We start from the raw sequence: 24,514 nt of genomic DNA on the forward strand, positions 1-24,514 counted from the left end.
ATTCACAAACATAAGGAGCTCAAATCATTAAGATATTTGGCAGATTGAAGAGAAATCAAAATGAATGTGAAATTTAGTTTTTATTTTGAACTGCCTTATCCTGCTTGGACTTCTGTTTTTCATTGAGAATTGTTTAATCTTTTATAAGTTTTAGTAGAATAAAAAATATTTTGTGACATAATTGAATGCAAATTGTAATCTGGAAATTTAAATCAAGTACAGATGAAGGCCACTACGTAGTAAAAAAAAAGCTCTGGGTACAAAAAACTCTAAAGAAAGATTCCATTCCTTCTGTGTACAGACAAGAAATACTGTATGTGCATTCCATAGAGTCCCAGAGAGGTTTGAAGTCAGTGAAACTAAAAATGCAGATCTCCATCTGTGATGGTATACAATCTTACCCATATGTTATCACCAAAAATGTATTATAACAGTTTTTTGTTTTCATTTTCACTACAGTTCACTTTATGAGAAAGATGTATTGCTGGTTAGAAATGAGTTTATTGAATTGAAGCAAAATTTAATTCACTTTGAATATTAACAAAAAAATTTGAGTCACCAGAATCTAGCAAAGTAGAGGATTTTTTTTAAGGACTGGGAAAAGTAAATATATAAATTATAATCTGTTCTTCTTTCCTTCTGCCACTGCTCGCAATTTGTCTTAGTTCCCTCCAGTCTTCAGAGACTGAATCCCAGTGGCGTAACTACAAAGTTATGGGCCCCGGTGCGAACTTCCAAATGAGCCCCCCCCTGCAGCCCTGCCATACAATTCAATGTAACCCCGATAGAATACAATGCAGCCCCCCTCATAGTATAATGCAGCCCCTCCATACAGGGGTAGTGAGAAAGACACGAGCAAATGGTGACGAGGGGGCAGGGGAGACAGGCACAAGGGTAACATAGGGGGGCTAGGGAGCAAGGAAGACAGGCACAAGGGGACACATGGGGGTTAGGGGGCAGAGGAGAAGGATACAAGGGGATTAGTGGGCAAGGGAGACTGACACAAGGGGACTAGTGGGCAAGGGAGCTTGACACAAGGGGCACACGGGAACAAGTGGACAAGGGAGACTGACACAATGGGGACATGGGGACTAGTGGACAAAGGAGACTGGCACAAGGGGAAACAGGGACTAGTGGGCAAGGGAGACTGACACAAGGGGACTAGTGGGCAATGGAGACTGACACAAAGGAGACACACGGGGACAAGGGACAAGCACAAGGGGACAAGGGAGACAGGCACAAGGGGACACACAGGGACAAGTGGGAAAGGGAGACTGACACACAAGGACTAGTGGGCATGGGAGACTGACACAAGCACAAGGGGACAAAGTAGACTGACACAAGCACAAGTGGACAAAGGAGACAGGCACATGGGGACACACAGGGACTAATGGGCAAGGGAGACTGACACACGGGGACAAGAGACACAAGCATAAGGGGACAAGGGAGACAGGCACATGGGGACACACAGGGACTAATGGGCAAGGGAGACTGGCACACGGTGACAAGGGACACAAGCATAAGGGGACAAGGGAGACAGGCTCAAGGGGACACACGGGCCCCTGACCTGCCAGAGCCGCTTGCAGTGGCGTCCGCTGCGACCGTGGTAGTTACACCCCTGCCTCACACACAGACACACACTACAGATATCACACAGACACACACTACAGATATCACACACATACTACAGATATCACACACACACTACGATATCACACACACTACGATATCACACACACATATACTACATATATCACACACATACTACAGATATCACACACACACATACTACAGATATTACACACACACATACTACAGATATCACACACTCATACCACAGATATCACACACACACACACTGCAGATATCACACACACACTACGATATCACACACAAACATACTACAGATATCACACACACTACAGATATCTGACACACCAGATACCAGCTCATATACACAACTCACAATCTCCTCTCTGGTACAGGCAGAGGCATAGCAAGGGGTTTAGGTTAGGGGGCGAAGCATCTTAGTGGGCCCCTAGCCAGGTAACCCTGATTACAACTAATTGTCAGCATAGGGGAACCTCTGCTGATGATCATGGTATTAGTGAAAATAAATCTCTATAAAAAACAGCACTGTTATTACCACCATATGGTGCTAGATACCGGTACTGCAGTACATATAGGAGATTACAGTACAGTCAGGCTCGGACTGGCCCATAGGGGAACCAGGGAATCCCCCGGTGGGCCTCTGTGCAGATACAGGCCCCCAAACCAACTCTATGGGCAGTACTTGGCATAATTCACTTGATTTACTGTGTACAGAAAAAACAGCATATCACTCATTAATCAAACTACCCAGTTTACTATTATATAGAATCATAGGTAAATTTGTGAACAAGGGAAGTGTAATATTGAAATGCATGTGAAAAAGTGGGCTCCCCAAAGTCAATGTTACTGGGACCTGTCTGTTGGACTAGTGCACTGCGCCGCTCACTAGGCAGCAGCTATTAGCATGTTTTTTCAATTAAAGGCACAAGTACACAGAGTTCAACCCGCTGCATTTACTGACCGTGTGAACCTACCCTCACAGAGACAAACATGTCCATCTGGTACACTACAGCCGATGCCGATAGACGCTGTACAAACCATGAGCGGCCTGTATCACCAGTCAGGAGAACTTTATTAACTTTATTTATAACAAAACAACAATAAGTCACTTATAGTGTTGAGCGATACCGTCCGATATTTGAAAGTATCGGTAGCGGATGGTATCGGCCGATATCCGAAAAATATCGGATATCGCCGATACCGATATCCGATACCAATACAAGTCAATGGGACACAAATATCGGAAGGTATCCTGTAATGGATGAAACTCTCCTTCAGGCCCTGGGATCCATATTCATGTGTAAAATAAAGAATAAAAATAAAAAATATTGATATACTTACCCTCTGAGGCGCCCTGGTCGTCACCGCTGCAACCGCCTTGCATTCTTAGGAATGAGCGCGTTAATGACCTTCGATGATGTCGCGGCTTGTGATTGGTCGCGTGAGCGGTCACATGACCGCTCAGCGACCAATCACAAGCTGCGACATCATCGAAGGCCCTTTACGTGCTCATTCTTCGGAACGAAAGCAAGGCGGTTGCAGCGGTGACGACCAGGGCGCGTCAGAGGGTAAGTATATCAATATTTTTTATTTTTATTCTTTATTTTACACATTAATCTTAATCCCGATACCGATTCCCGATATCACAAAAATATCGGAACTCGGTATCGGAATTCCGATACCGCAAATATCGTCCGATACCCGATACTTGCGGTATCGGAATGCTCAACACTAGTCACTTACCATAGCAGTATTACATATAACACAGCTCAGGTCGTGGTTACTGTATGGGGGCTTGGTATACTAAGGGTATGTTTCCACGTTAAGGAAACTCTGCGTGTTTGAAGCTGCGTTGAGTCGCAGCATCAAACACGCAGTGTCCAGATGTTACAGCATAGTGGAGGGGATTTCATGAAATCCCATCTCCACTATGCATGGTAACATGCACCCGGCATCCCTGCGATTCTGGACATGCGGCGCGTCTTTTTAGATGGCAGCATGTCCGTATACCTTGCGGCGACGCTGCGCTGCCGCAAGGTATAACACAGAGCCCTATGTGTGGGGTGCGGTGATTCTGGATGTGTGCAATGAACACATCATCCAATATCATCGTGTCTACGAAGGGGCGAAGCTTTGGGCAGAGCGAGTTCGCCGCTCCGTCAAAACCGCCGGCCATCCTGAAGGTGGACACGTACCCTATCAGGCTGGGATTATAATAAGACCCCGTCTGTATGAATAATAAGCCCCCATTCTCCTTATCAGCCCCCCAAACAGCACTTATTACATGTGATGCACTGCAGAGCAGACACTGTAATAATAAGTAATAATATGTATAATAAGGACCCCCGCACTGTACTCCCTCCACCACCCATTCAGTCCCCACCCTGCCACCATGCTCTCACATTCACCCACAGTGACCTTTACCTGAATTTAATTGGCATAATACATTCTGGCCCCCTCAGATGATGTTTGCAGGCACTGCAGCTAGTTCATGGAGGGCACCTGCAATTTCTGATCCAAGTGCTGCAGGCGAAGAGCAAGAGATGATGTTCAGACATGGCCAGGCAGTGTCTGAGGTAAATCAAGGGAGAGCACTAGGACCCAGTGGGGCTCCAGCATGCATGAACGGGCACACAGGAGAGGAGCTGACTGCAGAGCCTGTCAGAAACTTATCAGGTGAACTCCGGCTACACACAGTACACTGCACTGAGGACTCTGCCACTGTACCAGCCAGCGTGCAGCGTCTCAGGAAGATAGGGGAGCAGGCAATTGCCGTGCTCTCCCTCAGTGCTGCCTAATAACAGAAGCGGCCATGGGAGTGGGTGGGCCCCTTCATGACACTGGGCCTGGGGCGATGGCCCCCTCTGCCCCCCCAGTAGCTACGCTACTGGGTACAGGGGTGGCTGATGTAAACCGGCTGCAGCTCCTCAGCTTCTCCTAATTAAGCGGCTCTATCCGGCACCTCCCCCCTGCTCTCGCCTTCTGTCCCGGGGTTATTTTGGCTTTCTCTTAAATACGATCTCATTCAGACGTACATGAGATGTATGAGGGGGGAAAAATACAGACTGAGAAGCTGTCTCACCGTGATGACTGGAGCTGCTTCCTGTCTCTCACGTGCCCCGGCTGCCTCCTCCCCCTCGATACGCCTTGGACTGTTGCTGTGCAGAAGGAATCTCCTGCACTGCAACATGGTGTTGGGTACCTCTGACCTGCCGGGCCCCTGACCAGCTGGGCCCGGTCGCACTGGCGACCGTGGTAGTTACGCCACTGCTAAATCCTAATCTTCCAGGGTCCAGTACACTTTGATGTCAATGACATGCAGGCATCTTTTCATTGTTGGAAGTATAAGAAGTAGAGTTGATCGAATAGCATCGGATAAGATGAGCTTATCCAAACACCTATAGCGCTTACCAAATAGCTGCCTCGGTAACCTGGATACCTGGAACCCTCCCGATAATCAGCTGTTCGGCACCGCAGCTGCATGGGTTGCGGCAGTGTGACAGTCAAAACACATGCATGGAAAGTCCAGCAAACAGGCTATCCATGCATGTGTTGTGACTAGGGTTGAGCGAAACGGGTCGGCCATTTTCAGAAGTTGCCGACTTTTGGCAAAGTTGGGTTTGATGAAACCCGACCCGACCCCTGTTTCGGGTCGGCCATGAAGTCGGCGATCTTCTGAATCTGGTATCGGAATTCCGATCCCGAGTTCCGATATGTTTGCAATATCGGAAATCGGTATCGGAATCCATATTTAAGTGTAAAATAAAGAATTAAAATAAAAAATATTGCTATACTCACCCGCGGACGCGCCCTGGTACTAACCGGGAACCTTCCTTCCTTCGAATCAGCGCTTGCAGGACCTTGCGGTGACGTCGCGGCTTGTGATAGGTCACGCGTCCGCCCATGTGACCGCTCGCGCGACCAATCACAAGCCGCGACGTCACCGCAAGGTCCTGCAAGCGCTGATTCTTAAAAAGGAAGGCTGCCGGAAAGAAGCAGGGCGCGTCCGAGGGTGAGTATATACCTAATAGGAATATTAGGTATAAATGTGGATCGCAGGGCCTGAAGGAGAGTTTCCTCTCCTTCAGACCCTGGGAACCATTGGAAACCCAATGCACTGCATTGGGTTTCGAGTTTCGGCCGACCCCGACCCTGACTTTTTTATAGGATCGGCCGATTTCACTCGACCCGACTTTTGAAAAAGTCGGGTTTCGTGAAACCCGACCCGGTCCTATAAAAGTAAAAGTCGCTCAACCCTAGTTGTGACTGTCACACAGTCACGACACATGCAGCTCTGGTGCTTAACAGCTGATTATCGGGAGTGTTCCAGGTATAAAGGTTACCAATACAGCTATTCGGGAAGAGCTATAGCTATTTAGATAAGCACTTATCCGAAGCTATTCCTTCAACCCTAATCAGAAGCCTTTGACCTGCAATTTCAGGACAGGCAAGGGATGAGATGCAAGTAATATTTTATTATTTAAACCCCTACCTTTCCCTCTATTTATTTTAACTTTGGGTGTGTAGAGACCTAAGAGCATAGAATTCCCCAAACTACTCTGGGAAATTTGAATTTCAGTAGATTTGCTCATCTCTTTAAAAGTTAATATGGAGGGAAGTTTATCACGTTACTAAACCTACATATTAATTATTTTTGCTAATTTATTTATAAAATAGACAAAACATTTTCATAAATATTTGAAACAATCTATTGTAAGAAAATCAACAGCAGGAATTATAATCTGAATTTAGGAATAGGTCCCTTTTATGGGAATAAGACATTTGTACCTAATTGAAAGATAATCCCTAAATTAGATGCAATCTCATGCAAAACACATGCAGTACCACTTTGTTATTGTTCATTCAGGACCAGTCTTCGCTTGGATATAGTGATGCTTTATATTTCACTCTCTAAGCTTTGTTTTCAGGATAGAGGCTTCATTGTTGTTTACATACATCTAATCCCTGTATATGGGATACATAGATCTTTAAGAAGTGTAACTAAGCTTTCTTTCTTCTCTTTAAGCTCTTAGTAAAATTATTTCTGAACACATAAATACATAAACTCTTTTCCATTTCAAAATTTAGAAACAGCAAAAATAAATTGATGAATAGCCACATCTTTGAAACTTTTTGTATACTTATACTTTTTCAAGTATACATTATCAAATCGAGCACAGTATCACTTCCGAAACACATCTGTTTTTTCTCTAAATATCTGTGGTGCAAAATTATAGATTAGAGAAATAGAAAATCTTTTTTTGCCTGTAAATCTGTGACCATAATTAGGGAGCTCTGCCCATAAAGATGCATGGGCCAAATAAGTATGGACTTAAGTATTATATACAAATATGCAAGTGTTAGAAAAAATTCTTAAATGCTAAACCTTGACTAAGGACTCTGAGTCATGATTTACTTTAGTATCTTGTGTCTTTTTATTGGATCTTATTGGAAGCTTCAATGAAATATTACAGTTTTTACTGAATTCTGCAATAACCAATTTTTCCCAACGTTTAAGACGTCAAATCAATTCTAAACCCTTATTGTATTTTCAAAAGTATCAGATTCAGGCATTTTTTTTGCAGGTGTCTAATCAGGTGTGCATTCTGTATACATTTTACATTCCATTCAAGTATTTCTGTTTCTGCAACTTTATTTACTGTACATGAATCAGAAATTTTCTCTGCAGATTTTTAATGCTGCATGGAAAGATTTCTTGATGAAGTATTTAGTTTGCTACTTCCTTTCCATGGATTATACAAGGAAAGGCCAATGATAATGGGATAATGCTTGTATAGATTTGCAGCAGTGCAAAAGTAAAATCCATGGCACATTTGTTATATAAATTTGATGGTCAACCTTGGTTTTCTGCCATAGATAGTGAAAATAATATGAAATTATGTGTGAACATAATTGTAGCTTTTTTGCATTAAAAATCCATTTATCTTTTGAAAAAGTCGTTGCTTCTTTCAATTGTAACATCATACTTATGCAAAGTTGAGCATATATCATATATTTCTCTTTAACCCCTTCACCCTGCAGCCCATTTTCATTATTTTGTTTTTTCCTCCTCTTCTTAACAGAGCCATAATTCTTTTATTTTTATTTTTCTGTCCACATTTACATATGTTGTACTTGTGAATGACACCATGAATTTTACTACATAGTGTTCTCAAAAATGTGAAAAAAACACTATTCTGACATTTTTTTTTGTGTGAATTGTTTTCACGGTGTACTTTCTGTGGTTAAAATTACCATGCAATATTATTCTCCTCACCAATGTAAGTATGATGATTTAAAAAAAAAAAGGTGATTTTAAAGGGACAATGTCACCTGAATTTGGAGGGAACAATCTTCAGCCATGGAGGCGGGGTTTTGGGGTTTTTGATTCACCCTTTCCTCACCCGCTGGCTGCATGCTGGCTGCAATATTGGATTGAAGTTAATTCTCTGTCCTCCGAAGTACACGCCTGCACAAAGCAATCTTGCCTTGCGCAGGAGTGTACTATGGAGGACAGAGAATGAACTTCAATCCAATATTGCAGCCAGCATGCAGCCAGCGGGTAAGGAAAGGGTGAATCAAAAACCCAAAAACCCCGCCTCCATGGCTGAAGATTGTTCCCTCCAAATTCAGGTGTCAGTGTCCCTTTAAGCCTGTCCAATTTTTTTTATTATATTAGTGATGAAAAAAATTTGAAGTTTGCATAAAAAAAAATTTGGGAGTTGTATTTACCTTTTCCCAGAAATGTTACACTTTTACTTTTGTTTGATAGAGCTGAATTATAGTTTATGTTTTGCAGTACAAGAAAACGTTTTTAGTAGTACCATTTTAGGATAGATATGATTTTTTGATCGCTTATTGCAGCTATTTTTGTGGAATTGTGGTGAAAAAAATCTTAATTTTGGCATTCTTGAATTTTCTCAGTTCATGGTTTTTACCGATCTGGTTAATTGGTTTTATATTTTGATAGAATAGACTTTTCTCAACGTGGCGGTACCACATACAGTATGTGTTTTTTAGATCTTTATTTTTTATGTGTGGATAGGATGTTGATTTAAACTTTTAGTTTTTTTAATCTTTTCCATATTTTTTTAAACGTTTTTTACCTTTTACTGAATTTGTAAGGCTCTTTAGGGCTTGAAGACATGTGTGCTATATGCAACATATTGCAGAAATGAGGACTTCAAAGGAGTTCCATTATGACAAGCACATGGTTAATCATTATAGTTGAGTGAATGGGTGTTGGGATCTCCATGCATGTGCTGTGACAGTGACACAGCCGTAACACAATCGGCTGCTGCAGCATACCCCTTACACTACAGGAAATCAATCAGATAAAGTCCCAAATTGGAGTCTCTACATTTAAAATATTCCTTGTAACATCATCAGCAGCAATAGCAACAGCAGGCACAGAAGCAACGACAAAGGTGTTACATTCTTCAATAATGCAAAATCAATGCCGCACACTAAAAAGTACACCATCACCTAATCTGCCAAGTCTGCGGCTGGGATGCAAAAGTCATTGGAAATCTATGAATTGTTCATCTTGATGAAAGTTAGGCGGTCTACATTTAAGGGGAAATCCTGATGCACTTATCCATCACAATGACACCAGCAGCGCTTAAAACACGTTCTAACAGAACGCTGGCTGCCAGGCATGACAAAACCTCCAAGCCGTGAAAGGTGAGCTCAGGACACTCTTCCATTTTTGAAGATCAAAATACAAAAGGGTCCAACTCCCCTGATGGCATTGATATTGAGCTCGAAATATTCCTGCACCATCCTCTCCAGTCGTTCACAACATGTCAGACTTGTACTTTGCTCTGCTGGTGCACGGGCTAGTCTACTGGTCTAAAAAAATATGTGAAATGACTCACAGAAATTTCTTATGCCACTTAAACTGCTTCTAATGTTTTCATGTTGATGACTCGACGTTCCTGGGGTTGGAAATCTATATCTGCAATGCACACTGTGTGCCTTACTGCTGTCTTGGGGGAAAATACTCTTAAGCTTGTCTAAAAGTGTGCTTGGATACTCCAGCATGTGTGTGTCCCTATCCTGAGAGCAAGTATCTGGCAATATTTACTCTTGTAATGTGTGCTCTGTTAGCAGAGTGGAAACACAATAGTCAGCACTATTTATAACCTTAAGACTACTGGGATCATGTTGAAGATAATGCAGCATGAAGGCGCCCATGTGTTGGGTGCTTCCATGAGGTCAAAGTCAATGGTGTGTTGGTGGCGGGGTAACACTCAAGCTTGATTCCTCAGTCCTCTCCTGACAATCACGGACAATAAAAAGCTGATTATTATCCTCTTCATCTCCTGACTGTTTCGCCTCTTCCTCCTTGTCCTTCATTTGTTCCTTGGCTCTGCTCCTTCAGTAAAAGTTTGTCTTGTACCATGAGCCTCCTCGATCACTGTAATCCACCCTCCCATGGCACTTGGTTGTGCGACGACAGTTCAGAACTTAGATATATTGTTATCCCTTCCGCACCCTGCTGCTAACAACAGTATTACACTGTTACACTATTACACCATTAGAGATGAGCGAATTTGATTGAGTCCCTGCTTTTTCGGCAAGCTAGAGCGCTTACCGAATAAGCTGCAGAGGGAACCTGGCTTGCTGGATCTCTCGGGCTGATCAGCTGTTCGGCTCCGCAGCTGCATGTGTCGCGGCTGTGTGACAGTCACGATACATGCATGGAGAGCCTGTTTGTTGGGCTATCAATGACAGCTGTTGTCACTGAACTGTCTCTGCATGGTTACATACAGTGATATTTTAAATGCATGATGGACACAGTCTGTCCTGGTGCGGGAACTGACACCCAGCCTTAACGGACTGTGTCCGTCATTGGACGTTAAGGGGTTAATAACCCTTATGGCATGAAGATATCTATATTGATATTCTGACTCCTAGCCCACAGCAGTCTAGTGTATAGGTAGTACCTATTGCAGATGATGTCTTCAATAGGAATTCCATCATCAGGCTATCCTACCTGAATTACCTGTTCATACTACCAATTGACTTCACAGGCCTATTGATGTATCAGCATATCCTTAAACACATGTACGGAGGCTGTCAGGGGACACATGTTTTCTCTTCTCATTGCTCATTGTGTGTCTGAAAATCTTTTATTGACCAGTAATCTATATAAATGTTTAGGTGTTTACTTATTTCCTTTTTTAAACATTGGCCCATTTCCCAAGACCCCAATTCAATACACACACTGTCACTGATATCTGAGGTCAAATCTAATTCCCAGGACAGGGCTCTTGTAATCTGCTATCTACCATTTTACCAAAGGCAAAGCTTTCTATCTCTTTTGTTAGGATTAAAGTTGTCACTGTTAATTAAAGTCACGTCAGTTTTATTACCTGCAGTACTTCTATCGGAAATTTTGTAGCCTAAAGCAAAATGAGCCCATTACAAAATGAGCAATAACAATGACAATAATGTATCATGTATCTGCTCCTTCTTAGTTGCTGTTATTTATCACATTCATTCTCTCGCTATCTCTTTCAAATATATGTATTATATATTTTACATTGACTTTTCATATACATCCCTAGTATTTGTTATCATGAGAAATGTATAATTTTTCTATATAATTCAACACAGAGAGTTAGTTTTCTCTACTTTATTATCCTTTGAGTTAAGATTACTCACTGAGCTGGAAAAACAAGGGAGTTTTTACATGATGCAGATTGTATTCCACCGGGAAATTAGTTGAGACGAAAATCTGCGCAGCATGAACACAAATCCCCATTGTTTTGTTTTCTGTTTGTTAGGGGACCACATTTCCCAACAGTGAAAAAATCATTAAATAACTTCATGTGTTATAATGACAGATGCCATCTTAATTAATTTTCTTCAGTGCAAATCACAGAAAATAAGAATAAAATTGTGCTAATTATTTCTGTAGATGATATATTTGACCAATTGATGGATACTATGGATACTAATTCAGTGTAGCTGCATGGATAAAAGCGTTTTTTTAATACCAAGCTAATTTTGAAAAATGGAGATGATTTTATTTTATACATTTTATGTATACAAAAATACAAATAACCACATCATTAAAAACTAACTTTAAAAAAATATAATTTGATCCAGCATGGAATGTTATCAAATTTAGCAAATCGCTATACTAGGGTATTTGTCTATTGTAAAAAAAAAAATACACAACCCTTTTTATTCTCTAGCCCATTATGCTGTATTAGATCAGAAAGTATTTATTTGGAATATAGATGATGATGACAGTTAAATGTTCATCTCCTGTGTCCATTCTCATATCAATGGAGCTAAAGGCAGGTAAACAGACTGGTGAACAATTTTGCCTGGCGCAGGCGTGTACTATGGAGGACAGAGAATGAACTTCAATCCAATATTGCAGCCAGCATGCTGCCAACGGGTAAGGAAAGGGTGAATCAAACACCCAAAAACCCCGCCCCTATGGCTGAAGATTGTTCCCTCCAAATTCAGGTGACAGTGTCCCTTTAAAATAATTTCTCTCTCTTCTGGCATGATATACATGTTAGAGGAGAGAGAAATGATGCCTCTGAGAACACCTGATACCTCCACCATCCCCAGGCCCTCTTGATTTGTCCTCTGGCCTGAAAGGAAAAAAATGTCAGGCACATGTGCAGTGTGTTAGACCCTATCACAGTGATAAAAAAAAGTAAACTGAATCATCTGGAAGAAGTGAAGCAAAACACACATTGGGGTGAATGGGCACTGCGACTGACATTGCCTCTAGAAGACACTATTAGGCCAGGGTCACACTTGCGAGTGCAATGCAAGAAACTTGCACCTCAATACCCGGCACTCGGGACTGGAGCATTCAGCTGCATGTATTTCTATGCAGCTGAACGCTCCAGTCCTGAGTACCGGTGGCAGTGCCGGGTATTGAGGCGCGAGTCTCTCGCATTGCACTCGCAAGTGTGACCCCAGTCTTAAGATAAAGGATGGTTTATTCTATTGTCTAATTTGGCACCTTAAGATCATATTCTTGCACCATACTCCATAAATTGTTTACAAGCTCCTGCAGTAAATGTGATCTCCTATCACATATGTTATGAAAGGCAACATGCAATCAGATACTTATAAACTGGATATTTAATAATAATAATAATAATATTATTTATTTTTATATAGCGCTAACATATTCCGCTGCGCTTTACAGTTTTGCACACATTATCATCACTGTCCCCGATGGCGCTCATAATCTACATTCCTCATCAGTATGTCTTTGGAATGTGGGAGGAAACCGGAGTACCGGGAGGAAACCCACGCAAACACGGGGAGATTATACAAACTCCTTGCAGATGTTGTCTAAAGTGGGATTAGAACCCAGGACTCCAGTGCTGCAAGGCTGCAGTTCTATCCACTAAGCCTATATTGTGGGCTGTGTGCAATATTCTGTTTTGAAATCAGTCATTTAGATTTGTTTTATACCATACCTAGGTTTAAATACCTGTTATATATGGAGTACGATCCAATACAGGTGGCAATTTTATAAAATGCATACCTGAGTATCTAAAGCCATCATATTAGTAGCATTACATTTCTCCTTTTTGTCTGGTACTTTGGAGGTACAATATTGTCAATATTCTCCTTTCCATCTTTGATTGTGAAAAGAAGATTTATGGAAAGAAGGAACATTATTTGGTCAATCTCAATGCCCTCCATGGCTATTTCTGTTTTTAAAATATCACATCAGTGATCACTAGTGTTGAGCGATACCTTCCGATATCGGAAAGTATCGGTATCGGTTTGGATCGGCCGATATTCAAAAAATATCGGATATCGCCGATACCGATACCCGATCCCAATGCAAGTCAATGGGACCAAAATATCGGAATTAAAATAAACCCTTTCTTTCCTTGTAGGTTCATTCTACATGAAGGAAAACAACTAAGAATAATGCCGGATGTATTTGGGGAGGTGGCGGAGACATTAAAGTCATAGAGGTTTATCCCAATCAAATAGAATAGCATGTTTTTTGTTTTTTTTTAAGACGTTCGGAGTGACAAAGATATTGACTATGTAAATTTTTTTTTTATTTTGTCAGATATTGATGTTTCACTATTCCACGCCCTTCCCCTTCTTTTTTTTCTTTTTTTTTTTCTTTTCCCACACTTTCATCTTCATCATCATCAGCATCAGCATCTTTGACATCAACTTCTTCTTCACCTTATTCATCTTCTTCTTCATCCTTTACCTTTTTTTTTTTTTTTTTATTACATTCTTCATATTCATTTTATTCAACTATTATTATTCTTCTTATTCTACATATTCTTTTTATTCCACTGTTATTATTCTTCCTATTCTACTTCTTCATCATATTCTCATTTGTGACAGGCATTCCCGTAGTTGTTATCTATAAAAGTTTGAAGATTACACCTTCCGTTCTGCCAGTCACAAAAGTTACATTTGTCCGCGTTCAGTTTGGCCTGCAGCATCAGGCTTTATCCAGGGGCACCACGAGGAGGAACGGACTCACCCCCATACACTGCTTAGTCTTCTTCTGCATATAATTTAGATAATATCTTTTGCTCTGATATTAAGTCTTATGCTTAATGTTCTTCTGCTCTTTGTTCTGCAGCCTCTTGTTCTTCTGCTTCTCGGTCTTCCATGTTGTCGTCTCCAGGGTCGTCGTCTCCAGTGTCGTCATCTCCGCCGTCGTCGTCTCCGCCGTCGTCGTCGTCGTCATCGGGGTGGTCTTCCGTGTCGTCGTCATCGTGGTGGTCTTCCGGGTCGTCGACGTTAGGGTCTTCAACTTGGAAATGTAGCAGAAGGTACAAGAAGGCTGAGAAAATGCCAAGAACCAGCTGATGGAACTGGAACTCGGATGGCTACCCGAAGGTTCAAGAGCCTATGGAACTACCGAGGACCAGCTGACGTTACTGGAACCCGGTTACTAAGCAGGAGGTACCCGTGCTAAAAAGCACTACCAAGGACCGCCTGACGTTGACGGAACTCGGATACCCAGAAGGAGGCACCTAAGCCAAAGGCTCTGCCCGGAACCAGCTGACGTTACTGGAACCAGGATGGGGAGCAGAAGGTACAAGAGCAAAAGACACTGCCGAGAACCAGCTGACGGTACTGGAACCCGGATGGGTAGCCGAAGGTCCAAGAGCCAATGGAACTACCGAGGACCAGCTGACGTTACTGGAACCCGGTTACTAAGCAGGAGGTACCCGTGCCTGAAAGCACTACCAAGGACCACCTGACGTTGGTGGAACTTGGATACCCAGAAGGAGGCACCTAAGCCAAAGGCTCTGCCCGGAACCAGCTGACGGTACTGGAACCAGGATGGGGAGCAGAAGGTACAAGAGCAAAAGACACTGCCGAGAACCAGCTGACGGTGCTGGAACCAGGTGGTGGACCCGAAGGCCCACAGGAGAGGAGAGAACAGCTAGGCCGCGAGGCAGCCGCAGTTACCGAACCCCAACAGTCCTACAGGGGGAGCTGGGCCTACTGGCACTACATAACCAGCCTTGACTACCAGTTCACGCAGCCCACATAGGAAGCTCCTAAACTGGAGGCACCCTGGAGTTGGCTAACTCGACCGCACCACGACGGGGCAAGCATAGGCGTCTCAGTGAAGTTGACACAACCCGGAAACAGCTGACGGTGCTGAAACCAGGCTTGGCACGAGGGAGTACCTGTGACAAGAACACTGCCGAGAACCAGCTGGCGGTGCTGGAACACGGATGCGTTGCCCCAGTGTGCAAGAGCCAATGGCACGACCGAGGACCAGCTGACGGTGCTGGAACCCAGTTACTAAGCTGTAGGTGCCCGCGCTTAAAAGCACTACCAAGGACCGCCTGGCGTTGGCGGAACTCGGATACCCAGGAGGAGGCACCTAAGCCAAAGGCTCGGCCCGGAACCAGCTGACGGTGCTGGAACCAGGTGGTGGACCCGAAGGTCCACAGGAGAGGAGAGAACAGCTAGGCCGCGAGGCAGCCGCAGTTACCGAACCCCAACAGTCCTACAGGGGGAGCTGGGCCTACTGGCACTACAGAACCAGCCTTGACTACCAGTTCACGCAGCCCACATAGGAAGCTCCTAAACTGGAGGCACCCTGGAGTTGGCTAACCCGACCGCACCACGACGAGGCAAGCATAGGTGTCTCAGTGAGCTTGACACAACCCGGAAACAGCTGACGGTGCTGAAACCAGGCTTGGCACGAGGGAGTACCTGTGACAAAAACACTGCCGAGAACCAGCTGGCGGTGCTGGAACCCGGATGCGTTGCCCCAGTGTGCAAGAGCCAATGGCACGACCGAGGACCAGCTGACGGTGCTGGAACCCGGTTACTAAGCTGTAGGTGCCCGCGCTTAAAAGCACTACCAAGGACCGCCTGGCGTTGGCGGAACTTGGATACCCAGGAGGAGGCACCTAAGCCAAAGGCTCGGCCCGGAACCAGCTGACGGTGCTGGAACCAGGTGGTGGACCCCAAGGCCCACAGGAGAGGAGAGAACAGCTAGGCCGCGAGGCAGCCGCAGTTACCGAACCCCAACAGTCCTACAGGGGGAGCTGGGCCTACTGGCACTACAGAACCAGCCTTGACTACCAGTTCACGCAGCCCACATAGGAAGCTCCTAAACTGGAGGCACCCTGGAGTTGGCTAACTCGACCGCACCACGACGGGGCAAGCATAGGCGTCTCAGTGAAGTTGACACAACCCGGAAACAGCTGACGGTGCTGAAACCAGGCTTGGCACGAGGGAGTACCTGTGACAAGAACACTGCCGAGAACCAGCTGGCGGTGCTGGAACCCGGATGCGTTGCCCCAGTGTGCAAGAGCCAATGGCACGACCGAGGACCAGCTGACGGTGCTGGAACCCGGTTACTAAGCTGTAGGTGCCCGCGCTTAAAAGCACTACCAAGGACCGCCTGGCGTTGGCGGAACTCGGATACCCAGGAGGAGGCACCTAAGCCAAAGGCTCGGCCCGGAACCAGCTGACGGTGCTGGAACCAGGTGGTGGACCCCAAGGCCCACAGGAGAGGAGAGAACAGCTAGGCCGCGAGGCAGCCGCAGTTACCGAACCCCAACAGTCCTACAGGGGGAGCTGGGCCTACTGGCACTACAGAACCAGCCTTGACTACCAGTTCACGCAGCCCACATAGGAAGCTCCTAAACTGGAGGCACCCTGGAGTTGGCTAACCCGACCGCACCACGACGAGGCAAGCATAGGTGTCTCAGTGAGCTTGACACAACCCGGAAACAGCTGACGGTGCTGAAACCAGGCTTGGCACGAGGGAGTACCTGTGACAAGAACACTGCCGAGAACCAGCTGGCGGTGCTGGAACCCGGATGCGTTGCCCCAGTGTGCAAGAGCCAATGGCACGACCGAGGACCAGCTGACGGTGCTGGAACCCGGTTACTAAGCTGTAGGTGCCCGCGCTTAAAAGCACTACCAAGGACCGCCTGGCGTTGGCGGAACTCGGATACCCAGGAGGAGGCACCTAAGCCAAAGGCTCGGCCCGGAACCAGCTGACGGTGCTGGAACCAGGTGGTGGACCCGAAGGTCCACAGGAGAGGAGAGAACAGCTAGGCCGCGAGGCAGCCGCAGTTACCGAACCCCAACAGTCCTACAGGGGGAGCTGGGCCTACTGGCACTACAGAACCAGCCTTGACTACCAGTTCACGCAGCCCACATAGGAAGCTCCTAAACTGGAGGCACCCTGGAGTTGGCTAACCCGACCGCACCACGACGAGGCAAGCATAGGTGTCTCAGTGAGCTTGACACAACCCGGAAACAGCTGACGGTGCTGAAACCAGGCTTGGCACGAGGGAGTACCTGTGACAAAAACACTGCCGAGAACCAGCTGGCGGTGCTGGAACCCGGATGCGTTGCCCCAGTGTGCAAGAGCCAATGGCACGACCGAGGACCAGCTGACGGTGCTGGAACCCGGTTACTAAGCTGTAGGTGCCCGCGCTTAAAAGCACTACCAAGGACCGCCTGGCGTTGGCGGAACTCGGATACCCAGGAGGAGGCACCTAAGCCAAAGGCTCGGCCCGGAACCAGCTGACGGTGCTGGAACCAGGTGGTGGACCCCAAGGCCCACAGGAGAGGAGAGAACAGCTAGGCCGCGAGGCAGCCGCAGTTACCGAACCCCAACAGTCCTACAGGGGGAGCTGGGCCTACTGGCACTACAGAACCAGCCTTGACTACCAGTTCACGCAGCCCACATAGGAAGCTCCTAAACTGGAGGCACCCTGGAGTTGGCTAACCCGACCGCACCACGACGAGGCAAGCATAGGTGTCTCAGTGAGCTTGACACAACCCGGAAACAGCTGACGGTGCTGAAACCAGGCTTGGCACGAGGGAGTACCTGTGACAAAAACACTGCCGAGAACCAGCTGGCGGTGCTGGAACCCGGATGCGTTGCCCCAGTGTGCAAGAGCCAATGGCACGACCGAGGACCAGCTGACGGTGCTGGAACCCGGTTACTAAGCTGTAGGTGCCCGCGCTTAAAAGCACTACCAAGGACCGCCTGGCGTTGGCGGAACTCGGATACCCAGGAGGAGGCACCTAAGCCAAAGGCTCGGCCCGGAACCAGCTGACGGTGCTGGAACCAGGTGGTGGGCCCGAAGGCCCACAGGAGAGGAGAGAACAGCTAGGCCGCGAGGCAGCCGCAGTTACCGAACCCCAACAGTCCTACAGGGGGAGCTGGGCCTACTGGCACTACAGAACCAGCCTTGACTACCAGTTCACGCAGCCCACATAGGAAGCTCCTAAACTGGAGGCACCCTGGAGTTGGCTAACTCGACCGCACCACGACGGGGCAAGCATAGGCGTCTCAGTGAAGTTGACACAACCCGGAAACAGCTGACGGTGCTGAAACCAGGCTTGGCACGAGGGAGTACCTGTGACAAGAACACTGCCGAGAACCAGCTGGCGGTGCTGGAACACGGATGCGTTGCCTTGCCTATTAAAGATTGTCTTCCTAGAGCCCCAACTAGCGGTGTTGGAGCAAAGGGTAAGCAGGGGGAGATGAGTGTAGGCCGAAGCCTGCACTGGAGGCAGCTTTGTGTCTGCGTTGCGTTTGCAGGACACTTTGCCGGCTACACACTGGGGGAACAGCTGGCGTTGCTGAACCCCACTAACACAATGGCGTGTGTTTTTCTCTGTGCAGCTAGCACTTGCGGGCAAAAACTAGCGATGTTAGAGCCCGTGTTGAAGCAGGAGGAGGAGGAGAGGAGCAGAGTGTAGGCCGAAGCTTAGTTGAACCAATTTCAAAGGAAACCTTTAACCCCCCCCTCAGGTGTTACAAAGTACAAGAGACACACCTTGTGCAGTATTAATGCTGCACAAGTGAAAGGTTGCTCTATTAATTTGTCTACTTGCACACGCTGAATGAAAGACATACACAATTTACCCCATTCTACAGTCAAACTGTAGTGGATGCGTGACTTGGTTTTTTGATGAGACGCAGCACAGGTGTCCAAAATAACGCCTTGGTGCTTGGAGCAGCTTCCTGAGCGTTGTTATTTGCTGTACAGGAGTCTGCGCTCTTGTGTTATCCCTTGGCAATGCCCTGTTAGCGCTGCCCATCTTATGACATCATTTCATGTTGGCCGGTGCGGTTAACGATGGCCATAAATCCCAGACCCACAGTGTCTTTTCATAAAGCCACACTGCGGTGCTGGGATTCGTGGCCTTGAGCAGTAAATATTTTGGCCGCTCACACACGTCCTTACACCTGCTTCAGACTGGGCGGCCTCTGCTGATCCCTTCTCGCATGCCGCGGCCATGAGGCTGCACAGTCTGAAGAAGGCTGAAGGAGATGAGTTAAGACAGGCGAAGATATGCACTGCTCGTGCCCATCAATCACACCCTCGCAGTCAAAATAATTAAGACAACGAGGAGCATTTTATTCAGGCAGGGCGGACGAACAGGCGCAAGTAGCCAACCAATGATGTCAGAAGACGGGAAGCGCTACCAAGGGGGGTGCTGCGTATCATTAGAAAGGAAAGTCACACCTCAGGGACAGTGGAATGGTCTCAAAGAGACACATTTTGTACGTGTTGAGTTCCACGTGGGCAAGGAGAAAACATCAGCCACCTTGTACAAATGCAGCAGTACTGCTGTACAAGGTGGCTGTTATACATAGAAACACCTGGGGGTGGGGGCCAGGCTCCCTTCAATTTCAGTTCATGTGCCTGCGTGGCGTTTGCAGGTCACGTTGCAAGCTGCACAGCAGGGGAACAGCTGGCGGTGCTGAACCCCACTAACACATTGGCTGGTGTTTTTCTCTGTGCAGCTAGCATTTCCGGGCAAAAACTAGCGGTGTTTGAGCCCAGGGTCAGCAGGAGGAGGAGGAGAGGAGCAAAGTGTAGGCCGAAGCCTGCACTGGTGGCAGCTTTTGGTCGGTTGTGCCAGCGTGGCTTGTGCTGGACACGATGCCGGCTACACAGCGGGGGAACAGCTGGCGTTGCTGAACCCCACTAACACATTGGCTGGTGTTTTTCTCTGTGCAGCTAGCATTTCCGGGCAAAAACTAGCGGTGTTTGAGCCCAGGGTCAGCAGGAGGAGGAGGAGAGGAGCAAAGTGTAGGCCGAAGCCTGCACTGGTGGCAGCTTTTGGTCGGTTGTGCCAGCGTGGCTTGTGCTGGACACGATGCCGGCTACACAGCGGGGGAACAGCTGGCGTTGCTGAACCCCACTAACACATTGGCTGGTGTTTTTCTCTGTGCAGCTAGCATTTCCGGGCAAAAACTAGCGTTGTTAGAGCCCAGGGTCAGCAGGAGGAGGAGAGGAGCAGAGTGTAGGCCGAAGCCTAGTTGAACCAATTTCAAAGGTTACCTTTAACCCCCCCTCAGGTGTTACAAAGAACAAGAGCCACTCCTTCTGCAGCATTAATGCTGCACAAGTAAAAGGTTGCTCTATTAATTTGTCTACTTGCACAAGCTGAATGCAACACGTAGACTATTTAGCCCATTATACTGTTTAACAGTAGTGGAGGCGTGACTTGTCTTTTTAAAGAAAAGCAGCACAGGTGTCGAAAACAACACCTTTTTGCATGGGCGCAGCTTCCTGAGCGTTGTTAGTTGCTGTACAGGAGTCTGCGCTCTTGTGATCCTTTGGCCATGCGCTGTGAGCGCTTCCTGTCTTATGACCTCATTTCATGTTGGCCGTTGCGGTTAGCGATGGACATGAATCCCAGACCCACAGTGTGTTTTTAAAAAATCACACTGCGGTGCTGGGATTCGTGCCCTGGTGCAGTAAATATGTTTGCCGCTCACACATGTCCTTACACCTGCTTCAGACTGGACGGCCTCATCTGATCCCTTATCGCCTGCCGAGGCCATGAGGACACCCAGTCTGAAGAAGGCGGAAGGAGATGAGTGAACACAGGCAAACATATGCACTGCACATGCCCATCAATCACACCCTCGCTGTCCAAAAAAATAAGACACCGAGGGGCGTTGTTTCGAGCAGGGGAGATGCACAGGCGCAGCCAGCTAACCAATGATGTCAAAAGACGGGCAGCGCTAACAAGGGTGGTGCTGCGTGTCATTACAAAGGAAAGTCACACCTCAGGGACATTGTAATGGTCTCTAATGAGAAACATTTTCTACGTGTTGAGTTCCACGTGGGCAAGGAGAAAAAGTCAGCCACCTTGTACAAATGCAGCAGTACTGCTGTACAAGGTGGCTGTTATACATAGAAACACCTGTGGGTGGGGGGCAGGCTCCCTTCAATTTCAGTTCATGTGCCTGCGTGGCGTTTGCAGGTCACGTTGCAAGCTACACAGCAGGGGAACAGCTGGCGTTGCTGAACCCCACTGACACATTGACTGGTGTTTTTCTCTGTGCAGATTGCATGTCCGGGCAAAAACTAGCGGTGTTAGAGCCCAGGGTCAGCAGGAGGAGGAGGAGAGGAGCAAAGTGTAGGCCGAAGCCTGCACTGGTGGCAGCTTTTGGTCGGTTGTGCCAGCGTGGCTTGTGCTGGACACGATGCCGGCTACACAGCGGGGGAACAGCTGGCGGTGCTGAACCCCACTAACACATTGGCTGGTGTTTTTCTCTGTGCAGCTAGCATTTCCGGGCAAAAACTAGCGGTGTTTGAGCCCAGGGTCAGCAGGAGGAGTAGAGGAGCAGAGTGTAGGCCGAAGCCTAGTTGAACCAATTTCAAAGGTTACCTTTAACCCCCCCCCTCAGGTGTTGCAAGGTACAAGAGCCACACCTTGAACAGCATTAATGATGCACAAGTCAAAGGTTGCTCTATTTAATTTTGCTCCTTGCACACGCTGAATTAAACACGTACACTATTTAGCCCATTATACTGTCAAACAGTAGTGGAGGCGTGACTACTAGTCTTTTTAAGGAGACGCAGCACAGGTGTACAAATTTACACCTAGGTGCTGTGCGCAGATTCCTTACCGTTGTTATTTGCAGTACAGGAAACTGCGCTCTTGTGTTATCCCTTGGCAATACCCTGTTAGTGCAGGCCGTCTCATGACCTCATTTCATGTTGGCCGGTGCGGTTAACGATGGCCATAAATCCCAGACCCACAGTGGCTTTTCCTAAAGTCACACTGCGGTGCTGGGATTCGTGGCCTTGTGCAGTAAATATGTTCGCCGCTCACACATGTCCTTACACCTGCTTCAGACTGGGCGGCCTCAGCTGATCCCTTATCGCATGCCGCGGCCATGAGGCCGCACAGTCAGAAGAAGGCGGAAGGAGGGGAGTGAAAACAGGGGAACATATGCACTGCTCGTGCCCATCAATCACACCCTCGCAGTCAAAATATATGAGACAACGGGGGGCGTTGTGTCGGGCAGGGGGGACGCACAGGCACAGCCAGCCAACCAATGATGTCAGGAGACGGGCAGCGCTAACAATGGGGGTGCTGCGTGTCATTAAAAAGGAAAGTCACACCTCAGGGACATTGTAATGGTCTGTAATGAGACACATTTTGTACTTGTTGAGTTCCACGTGTGCAAGGAGAAAAAGTCAGCCACCTTGTACAAATGCAGCAGTACTGCTGTACAAGGTGGCTGTTATACATAGAAACACCTGGGGGGGTGGGGGGCAGGCTCCCTTCAATTTCAGTTCATGTGCCTGCGTGGCATTTGCAGGTCACGTTGCAAGCTACACAGCAGGGGAACAGCTGGCGTTGCTGAACCCCACTGACACATTGACTGGTGTTTTTCTCTGTGCAGATTGCATGTCCGGGCAAAAACTAGCGGTGTTAGAGCCCAGGGTCAGCAGGAGGAGGAGGAGAGGAGCAAAGTGTAGGCCGAAGCCTGCACTGGTGGCAGCTTTTGGTCGGTTGTGCCAGCGTGGCTTGTGCTGGACACGATGCCGGCTACACAGCGGGGGAACAGCAGGCGGTGCTGAACCCCACTAACACATTGGCTGGTGTTTTTCTCTGTGCAGCTAGCATTTCCGGGCAAAAACTAGCGGTGTTTGAGCCCAGGGTCAACAGGAGGAGTAGAGGAGCAGAGTGTAGGCCGAAGCCTAGTTGAACCAATTTCAAAGGTTACCTTTAACCCCCCCCTCAGGTGTTGCAAGGTACAAGAGCCACACCTTGTGCAGCATTAATGCTGCACAAGTAAAAGGTTGCTCTATTTGTTTTGCTCCTTGCACACGCTGACTAAAACACGTACACTATTTAGCCCATTATACTGTCAAACAGTTGTGGAGGCGTGACTTGTCTTTTTAACGAGACGCAGCACAGGTGTCAAAATTTGCACCTAGGTACTGGGCGCAGATTCCTGAGCGTTGTTATTTGCTGTACAGGAGTCTGCGCTATTGTGATCCCTTGGCCATGCGCTGTGAGCGCTTCCTGTCTTCTGACCTCATTTCATGTCGGCCGTTGCGGTTAGCGATGGACATGAATCCCAGACCCACAGTGTGTTTTCAAAAAATCACACTGCGTGGCTGGGATTCGTGGCCTTGTGCAGTAAATAGGTTTGCCGCTTACACATGTCCTTACACCTGCTCCAGACTGGGCGGCCTCAGCTGATCCCTTATCGCATGCCGCGGCCATGAGGCCGCACAGTCAGAAGAAGGCGGAAGGAGGGGAGTGAAGACAGGGGAACATATGCACTGCTCGTGCCCATCAATCACACCCTCGCAGTCAAAATATATGAGACAACGGGGGGCGTTGTGTCGGGCAGGGGGACGCACAGGCACAGCCAGCCAACCAATGATGTCAGGAGACGGGCAGCGCTAACAATGGGGGTGCTGCGTGTCATTAAAAAGGAAAGTCACACCTCAGGGACATTGTAATGGTCTGTAATGAGACACATTTTGTACGTGTTGAGTTCCACGTGGGCAAGGAGAAAAAGTCAGCCACCTTGTACAAATGCAGCAGTACTGCTGTACAAGGTGGCTGATATACATAGAAACACCTGTGGGTGGGGGGCAGGCTCCCTTCAATTTCAGTTCATGTGCCTGCGTGGCGTTTGCAGGTCACGTTGCAAGCTACACAGCAGGGGAACAGCTGGCGTTGCTGAACCCCACTGACACATTGACTGGTGTTTTTCTCTGTGCAGATTGCATGTCCGGGCAAAAACTAGCGGTGTTAGAGCCCAGGGTCAGCAGGAGGAGGAGGAGAGGAGCAAAGTGTAGGCCGAAGCCTGCACTGGTGGCAGCTTTTGGTCGGTTGTGCCAGCGTGGCTTGTGCTGGACACGATGCCGGCTACACAGCGGGGGAACAGCAGGCGGTGCTGAACCCCACTAACACATTGGCTGGTGTTTTTCTCTGTGCAGCTAGCATGTCCGGGCAGAAACTGGCGTTGTTAGAGCCCAGGGTCAGCAGGAGGAGGAGAGGAGCAAAGTGTAGGCCGAAGCCTGCACTGGTGGCAGCTTTTGTTCTGTTGTGCCAGCGTGGCTTGTGCTGGACACGTTGCCGACTACACAGCAGGGGAACAGCTGGC

General features: G+C 47.4%; 1 protein-coding gene across 1 annotated transcript in view; it reads left to right on the forward strand.

Annotated features, from left to right (window-relative positions):
- The window catches only part of GALNTL6 (polypeptide N-acetylgalactosaminyltransferase like 6), a 3,161,254-nt gene that overhangs the window by 726,543 nt on the left and 2,410,197 nt on the right, over positions 1-24,514 (forward strand). The gene's annotated exons all lie outside the window — the stretch shown is intronic.

The sequence above is a fragment of the Ranitomeya imitator genome, chromosome 1, assembly GCF_032444005.1.
Source record: "Ranitomeya imitator isolate aRanImi1 chromosome 1, aRanImi1.pri, whole genome shotgun sequence".
In the NCBI taxonomy this organism is placed as follows: Eukaryota; Metazoa; Chordata; class Amphibia; order Anura; family Dendrobatidae; genus Ranitomeya; species Ranitomeya imitator.